General features: G+C 40.1%; 1 pseudogene across 1 annotated transcript; it reads right to left on the bottom strand.

Annotated features, from left to right (window-relative positions):
• Positions 1-17,304: 17,304 nt before the first annotated feature.
• On the bottom strand, positions 17,305-20,512 carry LOC110199331 (proteasome subunit beta type-8-like; annotated as a pseudogene). Its single transcript, XR_013487065.1, has 6 exons — positions 20,262-20,512; positions 19,612-19,759; positions 19,336-19,447; positions 18,561-18,690; positions 17,854-18,057; positions 17,305-17,616 (listed from the first exon to the last, which is right to left on the bottom strand). The product of XR_013487065.1 is annotated as a proteasome subunit beta type-8-like (transcript).
• Positions 20,513-20,622: the final 110 nt, after the last annotated feature.

The following is a 20,622-nucleotide window of genomic DNA, read 5'->3' as shown; positions in this document are numbered from 1 at the left end:
AAAACTCAAAATCCGATTCTAACCCTAACCATAACTCTAACCCTAACTCTACCTCTACCTCTAGCCCTAAACATAACCTTAACCATAACGTTAACCCTAACCTCAGCTGAACCCCAACCCTAACCCTAACCGTAACCCTAACCCTAATTGCACTCTAACCCTAAATCTAATCCTAACCCTAATTGAGCTCTACCCCTAACCCTAACCTAAACCTAAACCTAACCTTAACCCTACCCCTAACACTAACCCTAAACCTAACCCTACACTTGACCATAACCTTAACCCTAACCCTAACCCTAACCCTAACCCTAATTGCACTCTAAGCCTAACCCTAACCCTATCCCTAATTGTGGTATAACCCTAATCCTAACCCTAATTGTGCTCTAACCCTAAACCTAATCCTAAATCTAACCCTAAGCCAAACCCTAATTGTGCTCTAACCCTAACCTTAACCTTAACCCTAACTCTAACCCTAATCTTAACCATAACCCTAACCCTAACTTTAACCCTAATTCCACTCTAACCCTAAACCTATCCCTAACCCTAACCTTAACAATGACCAAAACCTAAAACCTAATCAAACTTTAACCATAACACAATGACAATAAATTTAACCCTAACCTTAAACCTAACCCAAACCCAAACCCTAACCCTGACCTTAACATTAATCCTAACCCTAACCCTAACCTTAACCCTAACCCTAGCCCTAAGCCTAACCCCAAGCCTAACTGTAACCATAACACTATGAAAATAAGCTTAACCCTAAACCTAACCCTAACCCTAACCCTAATTGTACTCTAACTCTAAGCCTAACCCTAACCCTAACCCTAATTCCACTCTAACCCTAAACCTATCCTTAACCCTAACCTTAACAATGACCAAAACCTAAAACCTAATCAAACTCTAAGCAAAACACTATGACAATAAGCTTAACCATAACTCTAAACCTAAACCCAAACTTAACCCTAAACCTAACCCTAACAATAACCCTAAAACTAACCCTAGCCCTAACCCTAACTGTAACCCTCACCCTAACCCTAACCCTAATTGCACTCTAACCCTAAATCTAATACTAACCCTAAACCTAACCCTAATTGAGCTCTACTCCTAAACCTAAACTAAACTTAATCCAACACCTAATCCTAACCCTAACCATAACCATAACCATAACCATAACCATAACCCTAACACTAACTCTAATTGTGCTCTAACCCTAAACCTAACCCTAACTGCACTCTAACCCCAGCCCTAACCTTAACAATGACCCAAACAAAAACCCTAATCAAACTCTAACCAAAACACTATGTCAGTAAGCTTAACCATAACTCTAAACCTAACCCCAAACCTAACCCTAAACCTAACTCTAACCTTAACTTTAACCCTAACCCTAACACTAACCCTAACAGAACTCTAACCCTAACCCTAATGCCACTGTAACCCTAGCCATTACAGTAATCCTAACCTTAACTTTAACCCTAACCCTTACCCGAATTCTAACCATGATCTTAACTGCCCTCTAACCTTAACCCTAACGCTAATTCAAATGATAATTTCTCTCTAACCCTAATGCTAACCCTAACTCCACCCCTAACCCTAACCCTAACTGTGCTCTAACCCTAACCCAAACCCTAATTGCACACTAACCCTAACCCTCACACTAACCTAACACTGTATACCTCAGATTAAGACTCTAACCAAAACATTCTGACCCTAAACTTAACCTTAACAATAATCCTAAGCAATCTAACCATAGGCCTAACCTTAGGCCTAACTTTAACCCTAACCCTAATTGGGCTCTAACCCTAACCTATCCCTAACCCTAACCTTCTGACTCTAGCTCTAATCCTACCACTATACCTGGAAAGTTAACCTTAACAATAATGTTAATCCAAACCCTAATCAAACTCTACCCATAACACTCAGACGCTAAGCTTAATCCTAAAACTAACATTAACCCTAAGCCTAACCCCAACACTAACCCTAATTGCAACTATAACCTGATAGCCAACTTGACCCTAATCCTAACCAAACTCTAACTCTAACCCTAATCCTAAATCTAACTTAATCCCCTAACCCTAACACTAATTGCATTCTAACCATAATCCTAACCTAACAGTAACCCTAATCCTATGCCTAACCCAAACCTTCTTGACCCAATGTGATGAGAGTAAGGTTCAAACAATGCTCATCTACCTCCCTTCTTTCCCTTTACTGTAATAGGTTTTTGTGCCTTTTCTTGTAATGTAATTTACCTTCATCTGCCTCCTCCTTTCCTTTTCTTTCAGTACATTTCCTTAATTAGATCAGATTAACCCACTTGATTATATTTTTTTATCATTACATCAAAGTCAACTTATATCCACCTCCTTTATGTATACCCCCTTAACATGGTGCAGTAACAATACAGTTCTCAAGAGCTCCAAGTATCATCTTCCCTTGCAGGGATGTAAACAGTTTGCCCTCATTAATAACATGTTGTTGTTTCTTTCTGTCCTGTTTACCTTTCTATGTCTCTCTTGAGTCTTGTATTTGAAGATCAATCAGGAAGATTTGGAAGTCCCCTATTTCACAGAATATTCATCTCCTCCCCTGAAAGATCATGCTCATTTTCGCTGGGTAGTTGATCCTTGGTTGTAATCACATTTTCTCTCTCAAGAATATCTGACACTTGGGCTTTTGTCATTTTTATTGCTGTTTTGATGAGAATTTTGTGGCATTGGATGGACTCTGTTTTGACTTCTCATTGTGCCATCTTCCTGGAAGCCTCAATTATTAAGATCCTTCAAATAGAGGGAGATTCCAAAAGAATTTAAAGGTTCTGAGTATTTTACCACCACCACCACCCCAAATAAAGGCAATGAAGAAGAAAAAAGTAACTATCAGAAACCTATCAGCTTGTTGTCCCATCTTTGCAAAATCATTATGAGAATAGTCTCTGTATCCTTAGAGGACAGTTTCTATTAAAAACTGAGAAAGGGCAGGACTTTGCAAAATAGTTTCAAAGCACACATCTTGTCAGATAACCAACTGAAACATAGAGTATATGAGATCCCATGCTGTCCACTGCTAATGTGTTTTTTAAAAAAAACATTTGACTCAGTAGAACTGATGTTCCCTTAAAGGTTCTCATCAAACAATTTCCCATCATGTGTTAAAAAGACAGAAGATTTTTTGATAAATACAATAGAGAAATGTTACATGAACTACAGAGCACTGCCATGAAATGAAAAATAAAACAGAAACATGTACACCTATAGTTATATGACATAGATATAATTGAGATTTTAGACATTATTTACACCAATTCTTTTACAGGGAAGGAAACTGACTCTCAGTAAGGTTATAGTAAATAAGAATGCCAGGATTGGAACTCAGAACATTGGATTTTAAACATTATTTATGTTCCACTACACCAATCTGTCAGTAGCATGGAGTATGTTATGCACAGACTTTAAACAAAAGAACAAGCCTTTCTGGATGCCAGGATTCTCCAGTTCCACCCATCCACACAAATTAGAGCAACATTACAGAGCCTCTGAAGTAAAATCTATGGCAACACCAAAGAGATTGCTCTAACCATCTATATAATGAAAGAGTAAAGAGGAGAAAACCCCGATATTGTTTGAGCTCTCTATGATAGGCACCTTGATGGGTAGTTTGTTTATCCAGGCTGTCTGTTAGTCTCTTGGACAAGAACATCAGATGGATAATGAGCTGGATCCAGAATTGAATAGGAGGAAAAGAGTAGACTATAATTCATTTGAAAAATTGCGTGGTGCTTTCAATAATTACAAACTGCCCATCTCATTAATGTCTATTTCTACTGATGACATGCCTGCCTAGGAGTCACAGAACACCACAATCTAGTGGGAGGAAGCAACAGAAAAAGGCATAATTTGGCATAAGTAACCTGCAGTGGGTTACAACAACTTGCCCAGGAGAAGTGGCATGAAATCCATTATTAGACCAGAAAGGACATGACCATTCATGTAGTGAGAATTAGAAACAACATATGGGTGGAGATTAGCAAGATATTAAGAGAACCAGAGGGAAGCCTATGGTAGGTTTATTGAAAGACAAGCATCAAGGAAGGAAATGTCCCTTCTTAGCCTAAATAGCTGTTTTACATGGGCTTTAGGTTCCTCACCTATAACAGCAAGAAGGTTAGAACAAATCATGTCTCCCCTTTCCTTCAAGAAATCTCTCTTATCACTGGAATATAGGTACTAGTTTAGGAAGTGAGAAATGTCATGATTTGCCTGCTTCTATATAAAATCTAGAAGGTGCTTGCCCATTGCCTAACTTCAGTAAAAGAATCTGATGGGAGATGGTATGCAGACATAAAAGCAGATTGCCCCTCCTGACAAGTTGGGTGGAGAGCAAGAAGTAGTGGTTTCATGGAAAGAGACCACCAAAGTTTGTCATTTTTACCTTCACAACAGTTTTGCTGCATGTCCCCTTCTCTCCCCTCACACAAATGTCACTCTCATGGGTCTCCCTGCCTCAAGCCTCTTCTCACTCCAGTCCATCCTCCACTCAGTTGCCAAAGTGATGTTTCTAAAAATAAAGGTCTGACCATATCACCACGCCCCTTACCATTCAATAAATTCAAAGGTCTCCCTGTCACTTCCAGGATCAAATACAAAATCCTGTTTGATTTTGAAAGCTCTTTGTAACCTGGCTGCTTCCAACCTTTTCAGTCTTTTTTTTTAATGGTATTTTTCCCCACAATTACATATCAAGAAAATTTTTAGCATTCACTTTTACAAGATTTTAACTTCTAAACTTTTCTCCCTTCCTCCCTTCCCTACTTTTGAAAATGGCAGGCAGTTTGATATTAAATATATATATATATATATGTATATGTGTGTGTGTGTGTATAAATATATTATATATATATAATGTAAAATGTATTTCCATATTCATCACAGTTGTGGAAGAAAAAACAGATCAAAATGGGAAAAAAAACATGAGAAAGAATAAAGCAAGTGAAAAAAAATATGCTTCAATCGGCATTCAGAGTCCATCAGTCCTTTGTCTGGATATGGGTAGCATTTTCCTTTGTGAGTCCTTTGTACTTGTCTTGTGTTGCTGAGAAAAGCTGAGTCATTCAGAGTTAATCATCACACAGTGTTGCTAATACTATGTATATTGTTTTCTTGGTTCTGCTCTTTTCATTATGCATCAGTTTGTACAAGTCTTTCCAGGTTTTTCTGAAATGTGCCTGTTCATCATTTCTTATTGCACAATAGTATTCCATTACATTCATATACCACAGCTTATTCAGCCATTCTTCAATTAATGAGCATCCCCTAAATTTCCAATATTTTGCAACCACAAAAAGAGCCACTATAAATATTTTTGCACACATAAGTCCTTTTCTCATTTTTATGATCTCTTTGAGATACAGACCTAAGAGTTGTATTGCTGGATCACGGTTTGGTTGCCCTTTGGGCATAATTTCAAATTGCTCTCCAGAATGGTTGGATCTGTTCTCGACTTCACCAATAATGCATTAGTGTCCCAATTTTCCCACATCTTCTTCAACATTTATGATTTTCACTTTTTGTCATATTTGACAATCTGATTAGCGTGAGGTGATACTTCAGAGTTGTTTTAATTTGCATTTCTGTAATCAAAAGTGATTTAGTGGGGGCAGCTAAGTGATGCAGTGGATAGAGCACTGTCCCTGGATTCAGGAAGACCTAAGTCCAAATCTGACCTCAGACACATAACACTTACTAGCTGTGTGACTCTGGTCAAGTCACTTAACCCCATTGCCTAACCAAAAAAAAAAGTGATTTAGAGCACTTTTTCATATGCCTATATATGTCTTTGATTTCTTCATCTGAAAACTTGTTCATATCCTTGGACCATTTATCATTTGGGGAATGGCTTGTATTCTCATCAATTTGACTTAGTTCTCTATATATTTGAGAAATGAGGCTTTTATCAGAAACATTGGCTGTAAAAGTTGTTTCCTAGATTTCTGCTTTCCTTCTCATCTTGGTTGCATTGGTCTTGTTTATATAAAAGCTTTTCAATTTAATATGATCTAAACATTCTATTCTACATTTTGTAATGCTTTCTGTCTCTAGTTTGGTCATGAATTCTTACCTTCCCCATAGATCTGACAAGTAACCTATTCCTTGCTCTTCTAGTTTGATTACTTTGTTGTCTATGGTACCTTTTAACAAAATGTAGTTTCCTTCTTTATCTCTTTTAATTAGGTTTATTTTTGCTTTTACTTTGTCTAAGATCAGAATTGCTACCTCTGCTTTTTTTTTTACTTCAGCTGAAAGGTAATAGATGATTCTGCTCCAACTTCTTACCTTTATTCTGTGTATGTCCCTCCGCTTCGAGTGTGCTTCTTGTAGGCAACATATTGCAGGATTCTGATTTTTTTTTTTAATCTATTCTGGCATGTGCTTTTGTTTTATGGGAGAGTTCATCCCACTGACATTCACAGTTATGGTTACTACCTGTGTATTTCCCTCCATCCTATTCATCCTCCTGTTTATTCTCTCTTCTTTCACCCTTTCCCACTTCACTAGTGTTTTGCTTCTGTCTACCACCTCCCCTGATCTGCCCTCCCTTAATTCAGTCCCCACCATTCCCCTTTACTTCATATCCTTCCCTCCTACTTCCATGTTGGGTAAGATAGATTTCTAAATTCAATTGATTGTGTTTATTATCCCTCTTTGAGCCAATACTGATGAAAGTAAAGTTCAAGCAATGCCCATTGCCCCACTGTAATAAGTCTTTTGAGTCTCTTCATATGACATAATTTACCTTATAATACCTCTCCCTTCCTTTTGTACCCATTGTGCTCCTGTTTCTCATCCTTTAATTTTTTTGACGTCATTCCTTCAGATTCACCTTATACCCACACCCTGTTTATGTATATTCCTTCTATCTACACTGTTAGTGATACAGTTTTAAGAGTTACAAGTGTCATCTTCCTGTGTAGGAATGTAAACAGGCCTACTGAATCCCTTATGTTTTCTTTTCCCTTTTTACCTGTTTATGCTTCTCTTGCATCTTGATATTGGAGGTCAAATTTTCAGTTTAGTTCTGGTCTTCTCCTTATGAAGGCCTGAAATACTTCTATTTTGTTGAATGATCATTTTCACCTTGGTGTATCATGCTTAGTTCTGCCAGATAAGTGATTCTTGGTTGTAGTCCTAGCTCCTTTGCCTTCCTGAATTTCATGTTCCACAATCTCCAGTCCTTTAATGTTGTAGCTGTTAAGTCTTGTGTGATCCTGATTGTGACTCCCCAATATTTGAATTGTTTCTTTCTGGCCACTTACTGTAGTTAAATTTGGCTATAATGTTCCTTAGGGTTTTTATTTTGGGATCTTTTTCATAAGGTGGTTGATGGGTTCTTTCAATACCTATTTTGCCCTCTGATTTTAGGACATCAGGGCAGTTTTCCTTGATAATTTCTTGAAAGATGATGACCAAGATCTCCTTTTGATTATGGCTTTCAGGGAGTCCAGTGATTCTGATATTGTCTCTCCTAGATCTATTTTCTAGGTCAGTTATTTTTCCCATGTGATATTTTATATTTTCTTCCATTTTTTCCTTCTTTTGAATTTGTTTGATTGATTCATGATGTCTCATAGAGTTGTTAGTTTCTACTTGCACAATTCTAATTTTTAAGATGTTATTTTCCTCAATTAGCTTTTGTATTTACTTTTCCATTTGGCCAAGTGTACATTTTAAAGAGTTTTCTTCAGTGGATTTTTCTATCTCCTTTTTCATTTGGCCAATTCTACTTTTTAAGCAGTTTTCCAAGCTGTTGTCTCTTTTTTTCATAATTCTCTTTAATCACTCTCATTTCTTTTCCCAATTTTTCTTTTACCTCTCTTTTTTTGTCATTATCTTATTTAGTCATGTGTTTGTACATTTTGTATGTTAATTCACGAATGACTTTTTTTTCAGTTAAAAAAATACATATCCAAGGGGGGGAAAAAGGATAGAACAAAGAACAGAAGTTGGTATGTGGGGAAAACAATATAGATGGTTAAAGAACTGGTAGCACCATGGGGGCAGGGACAATATGATTGATGGAATATCTGAAATTTGAGCTGATAACAACCCTTCTTTTCATCTTGAAAATGTCGATACTCGGGGCAGCTAGGTGGTGCAGTGGATAGAGCACTGGCCCTGGATTCAGGAGGATCTGAGTTCAGATCTGGCCTCAGACATGTAACACTTACTAGCTGTGTGACCCTGGGCAAGTCACTTAACCCCATTGCCTAACTAAAAAAAAAAGAAAGAAAAAAAAAGAAAACGTCAATACTTTCCACATGGATCTTGCAGAAATAACTAATGATAGATTAAAAAAATCCTATAATTGTACAAAAAAAACCCTAGAGACAATATTTCCAGGAATGGCACCATCCTAGCTGGTAGAGATAGCAACAAATGTCCTATAATTGAATCAGTATAGTTAAAGATATAGAAGATAACAAATTTCCTTGACATGAAGTAATTTGCAGGTGGTACTCAGTAATAATTCCTTTTGAATTCAAGTGTTTTCTGAGAGCCCTGCACTGTTAAAGTTAGCTCAGTTTTTCTTCAATTAAAAGTTACTGATAGAAAAACTGAACTTTTGCATTTAACTGAGAGAGGAACACTGAACTTTTGGACTCATGAGCTTTTTTACCCACAGATTGTTGTTGTTGGCCCTTTGTTCTCAAAGAGGACCAATGACTTCAGGGGGATGATGTCTTGACTTGCAAGTGAGTGGGATTTAAGTGAGGCAGAGCTATGCAAAATCATCAGCCTCATTTTCTCCTCCAGAGTCATCAGAGTCCAGCGACAAGACAGTAACAACTGGTGATGGGCTCCACCATTTCTATATAATCTATAAACCTATCCACAACTGACAGATTTTAGGGTCCCAAAGTCATGGCTCCACCATTGTTTACAAAAACAAATCACAAAATTATAAGATTTTACAAACTAATTTATGGTCCAGTTTGGTGTCACCTTTGGCAGCTACCTATCTCCATTTGTCAAGGAAGTCAGATGTTTGCTGATAAGTGTACTTCTAAACTCTCTTGGTCTCCTTTGTTGGAATAATTTGTAATGCTTATACTTCTCATTAAGGAATTATATGATAAGAAAAGAAAATGAGCTGGCCACATGGTAAGGAAGAGGGCTATTAGGTGGACAGCCAGAACACTGCACAAATCCCCTTGAGGAGAAAGGAAGGAAGGACTCCATCATATTAGATGGATCCTCTGTGGTGAACTTATGAGAGGGCATAGAGAAGAGTCACATAGGATGGAAAGATAGACATGGATGGTTTGAGATCTACATTATTGGAAGGAGATTCCAAATTGAAGAAATCACACATCTGGCCATCAGATTATATAAGTTAGTCACTGTGTATATTGTTTTTCTTGGTTTCTTCTACCTCTCTTATATGATTTTTTAAGTTCCTTTTTGAGTTCTTCCATGCGTTCTTTCTGGGCTTGAGACCACTTCCCATATTTTTGTGGTTTTACCCATAGGTGTTTTGACATTGTCCTCTTTTGAGTTTGCGTCTTGGTCTTCCCTGTCACCATAATAGCGTTCTGTGGTCAGATTCATTTTTGTTGTTTTTGCTCATCTTTTTTTAGGCCTTTTTCTTTTCTTTTAAATTTGATCTCTGCTCCCAGGATAGAAGGGGCTCTGTCTTAGGCTTCTTGTGCCGTTGGCTATAGGCCCTGGCTGTTTACCTGGTGCTGTGCTGATGTTGCCCTAAGGCCCACAGGAGACTCTTGTGTCAGGTGGTGTGTTGAGGGAGTGGGGTATGGGGTGGCTGGCACTGCTGGAGGCTGTCAGAGTCTAACAGGTGCTGAGCAGGGTTCCTAGTGGCAATGTCTGGCATGTGCTGAGGCTGGATGATATTTTTCTTTGTTTCCCTGGAGCTGCATTGAAGCCCATGGAGATCTGGCTGCTGGAGGGTGCCTATTTGCCCTGGGCTGCACAGAAGCATGTGGTAGCTCTTAGAGATGGAGTCTGCCCATTCTCCTGGCTATGTTAAGGCACATGGTGAGGCATGGGGTCCTGCTGTTAGCATTTGCCTGCTCCACCACACTGGGGCTCAGAACCTCCCACTGAGTTACTGAGGTGGGGCTTGCTGCTGGCTTGCTGGGATGCTTCCCATCCTGGAATACACACCCCTTTTACCTGAGTAAGACAGACCTTTCTTGTGGATCTTCCAAGTCCCCAGGGCTAAAAGGCCATTCCACCTCAGAGAGAGCCCTCCTGGAAGTCCCGCCTTTCCAGTCTTTTCACGCTTTACTCCCCTCCACTTACTTTTGGATGAGGAGACACTGGACTTTTTTGGCTGTTCTTCCCACAGGACTCCATCTCTCAACTTTGTGTTTTTCACTGGCTGTCCCACATGTCTGGAATGTGCTGCCTTCCCACTTCTGTTCTCTGCTTTCCCTGGCTTCCTTCCAGATATAGCTCAAATCCCATCTTCTGCAAGAGACTTTTCCTGCTACCCCACCCACCCACTGCCTTCCTTCTGAGATCACCTTTCATTTGCCTGGTATATATCTTCTATGCACATAGTTGATTGCATGCTGTCCCTTCCATTAGACTGTGTGCCCCTTGGGGGCAGGATCTATTTTTGCCTTTCTTTGTATCTCCACCTCTTAACACAGTGCCTGGCGCATAGTTGGTGTTTGATAATTGCTTGTTGAATGACTGACTGGATTCACAATCCAAGAACCTAGGTTAGAAATCAAGATCTGATTCCTATTACCTGTGTGATCTCAGACAAGTCATTGAAAAGTTCTTTGCTTTATTTTCTTCATCTGTAAAATGATGGAGTTGGATGGCAGGATCTCTAAGGTCCCTTCCACCTCTAAATTTTATAGCCCTTTATGTTGTTATACACACACACAGAGGTAATGAGTGCTTCAGGAGGTACCTGGCTGGGGGTGGGGGTGGGTGGGGAGGTGAGGAGGTAGTTGGAATAGTTACTCAGACAGCTATATCTCATAGAGACACAAGGTGGCTCTCTAGGCTTGAGCTCACAGCTCACGTAACTACTACTATAGACGACCTATCAGTTCCAGCACTGAGAGAATGTACTTGGTTACACCAGTCCGTTGATATCTACCCTTAGTCTCTATAACTCCCCAGTTGCCTAAAGTCTACAAATTTTAATATTTCCTTAATATTTTGTAACTCATGTAGCTCATTACCCTCATGTCTTTTGGTTCCCAGATCTCTTTTCCCTCTTTATTGTGACTCCAAAGAATTATTCACTAAGCAATTAAATGCTTTTTCTTTTTACTATAATGAAAAAGAAAAGACAACTAACTTCAGATCAGACATTTCACATGGACAGCAGATCCTCTGGTTAAAATATGCAGGGTGTTTTTCTTCTACATACACCATTTCTTCTGCACCTGGGTTTGTTGTTGTTTTGTTGTTGTTTTTCCTTTTTAAAAAACTTATTTATTTTATTCTGAACTTAAGAAATACAACAAGCATTTCCATAACAAAGTAGGATAGAAAAACAGAGGATTGCACCTGAAATTGCCGGTCCATTACTGACAAGCTGCTATTCGTTTCAAATATGCAAGTTATCATGTAACTGTTTTTCCCTTTCTCCCTACCCCAAACTTTGAGATGGTTACCATTAGACACAAATCTGTATGCGGGTATGTACTCACACACATGCATATACATATATGTATGTACATATACATATATATGTATGTGTGTGTATGTGTGTGTGTGTGTGTGTGTGTGTGTGTGTGTGTGTGTGTGTGAGTTCTTTTTCTGGTTTCAAACAGCATCTTCCTTCATAGGATCTTTGTGTTTAATTTGGGTATTTATAATAGAACGATTTGGTTGCTCAAAGTTGTTCTTAAAACAATACTGCTGTTACTATACACAATGTTCACTTGATTCTGCTCATTTCATGGAGGCCACTCCATGCTTTTCTAAAATCATTGAGCTCATCATTTCTTATAGCAGAGTAATATTCCATCATGACCATATACCACAATTTGTTTAACCATTCCCCAATTGACAGATATCTCTGCAATTTTCAGTTTTTGCCACCACAAAGAGAGATACTAAAAATATTTTAGAACATGTAAGTTCTTTTCCATTTTCCCTAAACATCTTGGGAAACAGACTGCATCACCAATAGTGGTATTGCTAGATCAAAGGGTATGTGGTTAGATCAGTTCACAGATTCACCAACAATGAATTAAGGTCCCAATTTCTCCACATCGCCTCCAACATTTGTCATTTTCCCCATCTTTCATTTTAGCTAATCTGATAGGTTGTAAAATATCTCAAGGTTGTTTTAATGTACATTTCTCTAATCAAGAGTGATTTAGAACTTTTTTTATTTGACTATAAATTGTTTTGATGTCTTCATTGGAAAACTTCCCATTCATATCCTTTGACCATATATCAATTGGAGAATGACTCACATTCTTAAAGATTTGACAAAGTTCTTTATCTACTTGATATGAGACCTTAATATGATGAACTGTCTATAAATTTTTTTCTAGGTTACTGCTTTTCTTCTGATCTTAGCTACATTTGTTTTATTTGTACAACAACTTTTAAATTTTTTTTGAGTTTTAAACTTTTTTATTTATTTAAATATTTATTTTTAGTTTTCAACATTCACTTCCATAAGATTTTGAGTTCCAAATTTTCTCCCCAGGGACAAGATAGATTTCTATACCCCATTGCCTGTATATCTTATTTCCCAGTCACATGTAAAAACAATTTTTAATATTTGTTTTTAAAATTTTGGGTTCCAAATTCTCTCCCTTCCTCCCTCCCCACCCAATCTCATTGAGAAGGTAAGCAACTCGATATAGGTTATACATTGTGTAGTCATGCAAAACACTTCCATAGTAATCATGTTGGGAAAAACTAACTATATTTCTCTTAATTCTATCCCACTACCTGTTTATTCTGTTCTTTCATTTGACCCAGTCCCTCCTTAGACATGTTTGCTTCTGATTACCACCTCACCTAATCTGCTCTTCCTTCTATCATCCCCCCTTATCCCTTTCTCCCCTATTTTCCGGTAGGGCAAGATAGATTTCCATATTCAGTTGAGTATGTATTGAGTATTATTCCCTCCTTAAGCCAATTCCAGTGAGAGTAAGATCCACTCATTCCCTCTCACTTCCCCTCCACTATAAAAGGCTTTTCTTTTTTGTTTTATGTGAGATAATTTACCCCACTCTGCCTCTCCCTTTCTCCTTCTCCCAGGATAATCCTCTCTCACCCCTTAATTTTATTTTTTAGATACCACCCCTTCATCTTCAACTCACCCTGTGCCCTCTATCTAGCTATCTATCTATGTATCAATCTGTCTACCTATATTTGTATATCTATATCTATATCTGTATATATATAATTTTCCCTCCACCTACCCTAATACTGACAATGGTCTCATGAGTTACAAATATCATCTTTCTGTGTAGGAATGTAAACAGCTCAACTTTAATAGGTCCCTTATGATTTGTCTTTCCTGTTTACCTTTTCATGCTTCTCTTGAGTCTTGTATTTGAAAGTCAAATTTTCTATTCAGCTTGGTCTTTTCTTCAAGAACGTTTGAAAGTCCTCTATTTCACTGAATATCCATTTTTCCCCCTGAAGGATTATACTCAGTTTTGCTGGGTAGGTGATTCTTGGTTGTAATCCTATCTCCTTTGACCTCTGAAATATCATATACCAAGCCTTTCAGTCATTTAATGTAGAAGTTGTGAAATTTTGTATTGTCCTGATTGTGTTTCCATAACACTTGAATTGTTTCTTTCTTGCTGCTTGCAATATTTTCTCCTTGACCTGGGGACTCTGGAATTTGGCTATAATATTCCTAGGAGTTTTCCTTTGGGGATCTCTTTCAGGAGGTGATCAGTAGATTTTTTTCAATTTCTATTTTTACCCTCTGGTTCTAGAATATCAGGGCAGTTTTCCTTGATAATTTCTTGAAAGATGATATCTAGGCTCTTTTTTTTTATCATGGCTTTCAGGTAGTCCGATAATTTTTAAATTCTCTCTCCTGGATCTATTTTCCAGGTCAGTTGTTTTTCCAATGAGATATTTCACATTGTCTACTATTTTTTCATTCTTTTGGATTTGTTTTGCAATGTCTTGATTTTTCATACAGTCACTAGCTTCCATTTGCTCCATTCTCATTTTTAAAGAAGTATTTTCTTCAGTGAGCTTTTGGACTTACTTTTCCATTTGGCCAATTCTGCTTTTTAAAGTATTCTTCTCTTCATTTGGCTTTTCGGACCTCTTTTGCCATTTGGGTTAGTCTATTTTTAAGGTGTTATTTTCTTCAGTATTTTGAGAGGTCTCCTTTAGCAAGCTGTGGACTTGTTTTTCATGATTTTCTTGCATCACTTTTATTTCTCTTCCCAGTTTTTCCTCTACTCCTCTTACTTGCTTCTCAAAACCCTTTTTGAGCTCTTCCATGGCCTGGGACTGATTCATATTTTTCTTGGAGGCTTTGGATGTAGGAGCTTGAACTTTTTTGTCTTCTGGTTGTATATTTGATTTTCTTTGTTACCAAAGAAAGATTCTATGGTCTGACTTTTTGTGCAATTTGCTCATGACCCTAGCCAATTACTTGAGTTTTAAACTCTTTGTTAAGATAGAGGTCTGATTCCAGTGTGGAGAATGTACTGTCCCAAGCTTTGGTGGTTTTGTGCAGCTGTTTTCAGAGATACTTCTAGGGACTTGTAAGTTTTCAGTTCTTCCAAGCTGGTATGATTAAGGGAGAGGTATTTACTCCTTTCCTGGCCTGGGCTCTGGTCTATGAGTGACCACAAACACTCCTTTCTGTCTTGGAACTGTGAGGAGGATTCTCTCTGCATCAAGACACAAGCTCCACCATGCCAGCCCTCCTCCTCGCCCCAGATAACTTCCCAGAACTCTGACCCACATTCAAGCACAGACAAAGCAAGAGAATCCTGCCTCAGTACCAGCAAAGAGATCCCTGCAATCTCCCTCTGGTCAGCTGTTTGATTCCCCCTCAGTTTGTGGGCCAAGTTCTGGAAGCAGCCGCCACTCTAGAGCTGCACTGGGACTGGGGCTGGGACTGAGCTTCTCTCTCACCATGGTCACAGACCTTTCTTACTGACCTTCTAAGTTGTCTTTGGTGTTCGTGGATTGAGAAGTCTGGAAATCACCACAACTGCCCATGGTTCAGTCCCCTGAGGCCTGCTCCAGGTATGCTGAGGCCTGGTTTTTGTCTGTGCACCTATGCTGAACTGAGTTTCTCTCCCAGACTGGCACAATAGACCTTTCCAATCAACCATCCAGGTTGTCTTGAGCTGGAAATTTGTTGCACTCTATCTTTTTATGGGTTCTGCTGCTCCAGAATTTTTAGAGCCATTTTTACAGGTATTTGGAGGGGTTTGGGGGAAAGCTCAAGCAAGTCACTGCTTTTACTCTAGATTTTTTTTCTCATCCATTCCGCTGAATTTATTCTCCATTTCACGGACTTCATTTCATACCTTTAGGTGTGGCACAGTGGGTAGGTTGCTAGGCTGAGAGTCAAACCAATTCAAATATGATCTCAGAAACTTGCTAGTTATGAGGAGCCTGGGTGAGTTGTTTAAATTGTTGGGCTCAGTTTCCTCAATTGTAAAATGGAGATAATAATAACTATTTCTCAGGATTGTTGTCAGGATCAAATGAGCTATTTGTAAAGAGCTTACTTAGTACAGTGCCTGGCATATGTGCTTAATGCCTATTTCTTTCCTTTCTTGCTGTTCCTACATTCTTGGAATCCTACATTAATTAGCATCAATGTTGAGCTTCCTCCTTTATTTCCTTTTTAAGATTATCATATTTATCGTTTTTTTTTTTTGCTGTGTCTCATTCCTGGAAATATACATTGATGACTGATGATTGTCCAACAGAAGCAATGTCTTATAGCAGGAGTCCCATTGTCCTGAGACATGAGGTGTGAGCATTCACCTATTACTATGCCCTAGTTGACAGAAGTGCTTCCATGATTGACCACTGATTGACCCATTTCTATAATGGGAAGTTCCTTTGTACCCAAATATTGACTGAGTCAGCTACAATGAGATTTGGGAAGTCCAGGTCAGCAAGCTATGGTGTTAGCACACTTCCTCTGATGCAGGTGGGTCAGGTTAAGAAACATTATTAATCAGTGTCCTTGTGGATAAGGGGAGTAGAAGTCCATACCTGCTAATTGACTGCTCCTGCCCCTGCCCCCTATATCCTCCTAAGTCCCCATAATTCCCCCCAGCAACAACCAGATATAAGGGTAGAGACTCAGGAGATCTGAGCTCTACATTTGGGTAGGAGCCTGCTCTGCACCCAAACCACTGTCATCACTGTGTACCTGTGGGTCTATAGAGTGAGGATACCATCACCCTCAACTGAAATGCCTGTGAGTAATTAATAACCTTTAAGTGCTTATGTTCCTTCTTGAAATCTCCTCTCCTACAGCTCCCTCAACTGAGGCCCAGCCTATCCTCTCCCTGATTTCTGGTCACTGCTAAGGGCAAGTTATCCTACCTCTGCTTGTCTCCGCAACACCTTGGGTTCTTGCTGCTCTTGGGAATTCATATATCCCCTTCTCCTGGGAGAAGGTGCTAGCTATTTATTGGGTCTGAATCTTCTCCAAACTGTAAGGCTAAGAGCCCCCTCCTAAATGTTTGATTTTGAGCAGGATGTCATACAATACAGCTAGTGTGTCAGGAAAATATTTTAATTAAGTCATGACATTTAAAAAGTCATAACATAATTCTCCTTCTGTCCCCTGCCCCCAAAAAATTTTGGGTATAGACAGTGGAGAACAGTGAAGCTCAGAGTTTCCCCTTTCCTGTTCATTATTCCAGCAGGAAAAACTCTTTCTCATCTCCTTTTGCCTATGCTGGTTCCTTTCTTTACTTTCATACCTCAGCAACTCACTCTTGTCTTTCTCTGCTATTGGGAATTCTCTGAGAGGCCTCACAGAGGATCCCTTGGACAGAAGGAACTACTAGACTCTGAAGAAGACCTCAAAGATGGAGTTCTTAACTGAAAGAGATATTAGTCAGTGCTGCCAAAAACAAAGTCCAACCTCCTGTAGGCCTGGAAATAATAAGAAAGACAGAAGACCCTGAGGAGGAATAAAACCATATGTCTGAGAAGTTTGAATATTAGGATCAAAACTCCAGAGTGTATACCTAAGGGGAATCCTAATGTCTCCCCATTTTACCAAAATTCTTTCCCAATCCCACAAACCTTCTAATAACCATAGCTCCAGTCAGCCATAACAGAGTCCTTTTTTGAGCACTTATTTTATTTTACAAGACTGACTACAGAAAATGCTACTAAGTTAGAAAATCAATGGAGAATTGAATTATGCCTCAAGTCCGTTTTATCTCAGTTGGGCTCAGGGTGCTGCTCTTTCTTCTCCTGGGGAATCCTGTTCTCCAATTTCTGGGGCCTTGGCTGGATCAGCTTCCTGAGTCTTCCCAGTGTCAATCCTGCAGTCTCCAAAGTCATCCCTGGGTCTTCAGGTACTCATGGAATAGGTTACTGACATCTGAACTCTCCACCTTCATCCAGCCATCCTCTTTCATGTGGTACACTGTGGGAAAATGGAAAAGAAATGAAGAGTTCTTTATCACTGGAAGAATTTCCATGCCCCTTATCTCAGTACCCTTAAATTTTGACAATTAGAGCTCACTTTTCTTTTTAGGATATTTAGTACCCTGAATATCTCTTATCCCTCCCATGACAGCAACACAAGTCTTCCACTTCCTCTTGGCCTCCTGATCCCTGACTCTAATGGGACTAGGAAAGGGAGTTGGTGTTAGTCTTTTACTATTGACGAAACCCCAGAATAGCTATCCCGGTGGATGGCATGGACGATGGCCCGCCAGCCAAGGGCATAAGCTTCCTGAGGACTGAGGTCAGGCCGGTAGCCACTGTTCAGAACTCCATAAGCATAACTATTTCCACTGCCTGTGGAAAACATAGGCCCTGAGAGTCTTGTCCCATTGTCATCCACACAATACAGTCCAGGGCCCTGAAGGACAAGAGGAAGACAGACTTAGGGGGAGAAAATAAAGAATTCAAGAGAAGCAATAAAATGAGTCTAAAACCAAGGCACTGATCACAGAACCTGGGAGATTCTTGTAGAGCTTTGAACAGAAGCATGGGATCTTGGAAGAAGGTGTGAAATCAGGTGGCATAGGAGAAAGGTTATGGACCTGGTATCAGGAAACCTGGATTTGAATTCCAGATGCCACTTACTAACCATGTCTGGGAAGCAATCACTTAACTTCTCTGAGCCTCAGTTTCCTCATCTGAAACATGGGAGAAAAGTGTTCATAATATGTTTTTGTGAGGAAAGGGCCTTCTGAATCTTTAAGTACCACTCAAACAGCAGCTGTTATGGCAGAGGAGAGGAGGAGAGTTTCCTCCAGTCATACACCTATCTTGTAACATCTAGCATGTCTGATGAAGTGGAGTCACCAGGAGAATGAAGCTCAGGCAGTTCACATTTCCAGTGCAGTGAAAACAATACACCTTCTTGTCCCAACCACAGATCATACTGCCCATGGACAGCCCCATGCCTCGGTACTGGCACAAAATGTTGTACAGCAACTTGGAAGTAGCAGACACAGTGATGCACTCCCCATTGCTAAGGCGGTACAACCTGAGGAGGAAGAGGTTGGTGGAGGGCATTTTAATCAAATCAATAAGCATTTATTAAGTGCCTACCAAGGGCCAGGCATCCTGCTAAACATTTAGGGCTAGAAGGAGACGGGGAGAGGGAGGAAAAACAGGTCCAAGTGGTCTACTTCAGCAGACAGAGTTCAAAATGTGTGAGGAGTCAAACAGTGGATAAAGATGCCTCTAGGGAGCCTGAACATTAGGGGAAATTTGGAGGTTAGATTTTGAAAGACCCAAGGCTTCAAAACCCCAGAGAGCAGAGCATGAGGGAGTATGCTCAGAAAGGGCCCTGAGACTCCCAAACCATTTAAACTTTTTAAAAGCTCCTAAGTCTCTCCATTTTCAGAAAGGATTAAAGATTACATACAATCCATGTTATACTTTTTAAAAGGTCCATATAGTTTGGATTTCTCTTTCATAGATTTTTACTCATTTGTAGGGCAGGCTGTGAAATCTGAGAAGGCTAGTGTCCTATGGAAAGCTTTATAAGGTTTGTGAGGCAGACATTTGTGGGTGGAGATTAAGTACAGGATGAGGACCAGTTAAGAAGAGGTGAGGAATTCCATCTTGGCAGGAGTGGAAAGGAAAGAACTGAGAAGCTTAGGGTGATGTTTAGGGGCTCCCTTACCTACACTCTTTGGCCAAGAGACGCTCCCATTATTGACAGTCAGCTGCACTGCCTGACATGGTGCCCAGAAGGTAAGGATTAATCTCAATTACTTTGTTCATATGCAGAGTGCCTGAGTGAGCAATGAAGCAAGGGTTTAAGTAGAAGGCAAAGAGCCTGACCCACATCCTTTCCCAGTCCCAAATCTTCCTTCCTCAGTCCCAATCACAGATGTAGGTTGGAAGCGCCTCCCTTATGGAAAATGTCCAGACTCCAGACCCCAACAGTCAAACTCACTAATATAATTCCCAGCTGAGGCCCAGGAATCTACTGCCACAACCACACCGTGCTGGAACTTGAAGGCTAATGTGGTAGTACCATGGGCCATCTCAATTCGGACTTGATTGGCAGCATTTGCCTCCAGGGAATGAAGGAACTCAGGAGGCTGCCCGGTGGAAGGAGAAAGGGGGCCAGTAAGAGCCTCAGAATGAGTGGACCAGGCAAAGGGATTTGGACAATGTGAGAAAAGGGGGGAGCACTGAAAGTCACCCATCAGGGCACAAGAGCTTAAAGGGCTGAGTGATAGGAACGGTCGAAGGATCCAAAAGGAAAAAAAAAATACCATGTAAGTAACAGGTTGGGAATTGGCCTAAGGGGACAAGAAATAAGACAGGTCTTTCACCTTCCACAAGAACATTTGTCCCCCTGGCAGGCTGGCAGAAATAGAGGAGAGATTTGACTAGAACTCACTCTGAACTCTGAAAGAACCCCTTCTTCTCACTCCCACTTTTGACTCAATCTCACAGGTCAGCAATCTATTTCCCACATGGCCGCTAACATCTTTGATGTTTTCTGACAGAAAGGATGCCTTCCTAGCCTCACCTACCTCCGTCCCTCTACTCATGCCAGCTTTTAACTCATTACTCCCATTCCAATCCAGCCCTGACCTGCAGCCCTCGTGGGACGGCCAGTTCCGGGGTCCGCAGGGAGAAGCTGTAGTGTCCGGGATCTTGGCGGCGTCCACTCTTGGTGCCACACGAAACCTGACTCCCCCAGGGAGCCCCGCAAACTTCGAGTAGCGCCATGATCTTTCCTCTTCCACTCCGCTCACGGACTAAGCCTCCTAACCCACGGGAAGTGAAAGCGAAAGCCTGGTACAGAGAGGGCGGGAGCCAGAACTAGAGCTTTCCTTCCCCATCCACCCACCTCGCCCACCCCACCCCCCATACACACACACCTCAAGCCAGGGGGAACCAACGTGGATACTGTCACAGTATCGTAGAGTTCTGTCACGGAGGCCTCAGAAGA

The sequence above is a fragment of the Phascolarctos cinereus genome, unplaced genomic scaffold, assembly GCF_003287225.1.
Source record: "Phascolarctos cinereus isolate Bilbo 61053 unplaced genomic scaffold, phaCin_HiC Scaffold_5;HRSCAF=322, whole genome shotgun sequence".
Classification (NCBI taxonomy): Eukaryota; Metazoa; Chordata; class Mammalia; order Diprotodontia; family Phascolarctidae; genus Phascolarctos; species Phascolarctos cinereus.
The sequence above is the reverse complement of the archived record's forward strand: the minus strand, read 5'-3'. Positions and strand labels throughout refer to the sequence as shown.